We start from the raw sequence: 2500 nt of genomic DNA, 5'->3' as shown, positions 1-2500 counted from the left end.
TGCTGCTGTTGCTGCTGCTGCTGCTGCTGCTGCTCGTCGTCAGACAGAAAGAATTATAAGCCCTGGGACAGGACAGAGAAGGTGACAAGGTGAGAAGGTTCAAATAAAGGTTTAAAGCTTTGATGATGAGCAAGAAACACATGGCAAAAAGCTTTCCTCGGACTGTGAGAGAAGAAAAAGCCTACAACACCTGTTATTCCCAGGTGGTCTCCCATCCAGGTACTAACCAGGCCCAACCCTGCTTAGCTTCCAAGATCAGACAAGATTGGGCACTTTCAGGGTGGTATGGCCATAGGCGTGAGAACATTTTATTTTACTTCTCTTATTCTGTTGCTGTTGCTGCTGTTGCTGCTGTTGCTGCTGTTGCTGCTGTTGCTGCTGTTGCTGCTGTTGCTGCTGTTGCTGCTGCTGCTGCTGCTGCTGCTGTTGCTGCTGCTGCTGCTGCTGCTGTTGCTGCTGCTTGTCGTCAGACAGAAAGAATTATAAGCCCTGGGACAGGACAGAGAAGGTGAGAAGGTGAGAAGGTGAGAAGGTTCAAATAAAGGTTTAAAGCTTTGATGATGAGCAAGAAACACATGGCAAAAAGCTCTCCTCGGACTGTGAGAGAAGAAAAAGCCTACAAAACCGGGTATTCCCAGGTGGTCTCCCATCCAGTTACTAACCAGGCCCAACCCTGCTTAGCTTCCAAGATCAGACAAGATTGGGCGCTTTCAGGGTGGTATGGCTGTAGGCGTGAGAACGTTTTATTTTACTTCTCTTATTCTGTTGCTGCTGCTGCTGCTGTTGCTGCTGCTGCTGCTGCTGTTGCTGCTGCTGCTGTTGCTGCTGCTGTTGCTGCTGTTGCTGCTGTTGCTGTTGCTGCTGTTGCTGTTGCTGCTGTTGCTGCTGCTGCTGCTGCTGCTGCTTGTTGTCAGACAGAAAGAATTATAAGCCCTGGGACAGGACAGAGAAGGTGAGAAGGTGAGAAGGTTCAAATAATAGTTTAAAGTTTTGATGATGAGCAAGAAACACATGGCAAAAAGCTTTCCTCGGACTGTGAGAGAAGAAAAAGCCTACAACACCTGGTATTCCCAGGCGGTCTCCCATCCAGGTACTAACCAGGCCCAACCCTGCTTAGCTTCCAAGATCAGACAAGATTTGGCGCTTTCAGGGTGGTATGGCCGTAGGCGTGAGAACGTTTTATTTTACTTCTCTTATTCTGTTGCTGCTGCTGTTGCTGCTGTTGCTGCTGCTGCTGCTGCTGTTGCTGCTGCTGCTGCTGTTGCTGCTGCTGCTGCTGCTGTTGCTGCTGCTGCTGTTGCTGCTGCTGCTGCTGCTGCTGCTTGTCGTCAGACAGAAAGAATTATAAGCCCTGGGACAGGACAGAGAAGGTGAGAAGGTTCAAATAATAGTTTAAAGTTTTGATGATGAGCAAGAAACACATGGCAAAAAGCTTTCCTCGGAGTGTGAGAGAAGAAAAAGCCTACAACACCTGGTATTCCCAGGCGGTCTCCCATCCAGGTACTAACCAGGCCCAACCCTGCTTCGCTTCCAAGATCAGACAAGATTGGGCGCTTTCAGGGTGGTATGGCCGTAGGCGTGAGAACGTTTTATTTTACTTCTCTTATTCTGTTGCTGCTGCTGCTTGTCGTCAGACATAAAGAATTATAAGCCCTGGGACAGGACAGAGAAGGTGACAAGGTGAGAAGGTTCAAATAAAGGTTTAAAGTTTTGATGATGAGCAAGAAACACATGGCAAAAAGCTTTCCTCGGACTGTGAGAGAAGAAAAAGCCTACAACACCTGGTATTCCTAGGCGGTCTCCCATCCAGGTACTAACCAGGCCCAACCCTGCTTAGCTTCCAAGATCAGATGAAATCGGGCACTTTCAGGGTGGTATGGCTGCAGGCGGGAGAGTTTTTTATTTTACTTCTCTTATTCTGTTGCTGCTGCTGCTTGTCGTCAGACAGAAAGAATTATAAGCCCTGGGACTGGACAGAGAAGGTGAGAAGGTGAGAAGGTTCAAATAATAGTTTAAAGTTTTGATGATGAGCAAGAAACACATGGCAAAAAGCTCTCCTCGGACTGTGAGAGAAGAAAAAGCCTACAAAACCGGGTATTCCCAGGTGGTCTCCCATCCAGGTACTAACCAGGCCCAACCCTGCTTAGCTTCCAAGATCAGACAAGATTGGGCGCTTTCAGGGTGGTATGGCTGTAGGCGTGAGAATGTTTTATTTTACTTCTCTTATTCTGTTGCTGCTGCTGCTGTTGCTGCTGTTGCTGCTGTTGCTGCTGTTGCTGCTGTTGCTGCTGCTGCTGCTGCTGCTGCTGCTGCTGCTTGTCGTCAGACAGAAAGAATTATAAGCCCTGGGACAGGACAGAGAAGGTGAGAAGGTGAGAAGGTGAGAAGGTTCAAATAAAGGTTTAAAGCTTTGATGATGAGCAAGAAACACATGGCAAAAAGCTCTCCTCGGACTGTGAGAGAAGAAAAAGCCTACAAAACCGGGTATTCCCAGGTGGTC

The 2500-nt window shown here is 48.2% G+C and overlaps 5 non-coding genes and 2 pseudogenes across 5 annotated transcripts; all 7 read right to left on the bottom strand.

Annotated features, from left to right (window-relative positions):
• Positions 1-178: 178 nt before the first annotated feature.
• On the bottom strand, positions 179-297 carry LOC149294658 (5S ribosomal RNA). The gene has a single exon (XR_016275576.1). It is a non-coding gene; the product is annotated as a 5S ribosomal RNA (ribosomal RNA).
• Positions 298-613: 316 nt separating this feature from the next.
• Positions 614-732, bottom strand: LOC149294657 (5S ribosomal RNA; annotated as a pseudogene).
• A 317-nt stretch (positions 733-1049) lies between these two features.
• Positions 1050-1168, bottom strand: LOC149294656 (5S ribosomal RNA). Its single transcript, XR_016274500.1, has one exon. It is a non-coding gene; the product is annotated as a 5S ribosomal RNA (ribosomal RNA).
• Positions 1169-1459: 291 nt separating this feature from the next.
• On the bottom strand, positions 1460-1578 carry LOC149294655 (5S ribosomal RNA). The gene has a single exon (XR_016272687.1). It is a non-coding gene; the product is annotated as a 5S ribosomal RNA (ribosomal RNA).
• A 191-nt stretch (positions 1579-1769) lies between these two features.
• Positions 1770-1888, bottom strand: LOC149294654 (5S ribosomal RNA). The gene has a single exon (XR_016276333.1). It is a non-coding gene; the product is annotated as a 5S ribosomal RNA (ribosomal RNA).
• A 191-nt stretch (positions 1889-2079) lies between these two features.
• Positions 2080-2198, bottom strand: LOC149294653 (5S ribosomal RNA). The gene has a single exon (XR_016275660.1). It is a non-coding gene; the product is annotated as a 5S ribosomal RNA (ribosomal RNA).
• Positions 2199-2469: 271 nt separating this feature from the next.
• The window catches only part of LOC149294652 (5S ribosomal RNA), a 119-nt pseudogene continuing 88 nt past the window's right edge, over positions 2470-2500 (bottom strand).

The sequence above is a fragment of the Sceloporus occidentalis genome, unplaced genomic scaffold, assembly GCF_023333645.1.
Source record: "Sceloporus occidentalis isolate IW3139 unplaced genomic scaffold, rSceOcc1.0.p SCAF_38, whole genome shotgun sequence".
NCBI lineage: Eukaryota > Metazoa > Chordata > Lepidosauria > Squamata > Phrynosomatidae > Sceloporus > Sceloporus occidentalis.
The sequence above is the reverse complement of the archived record's forward strand: the minus strand, read 5'-3'. Positions and strand labels throughout refer to the sequence as shown.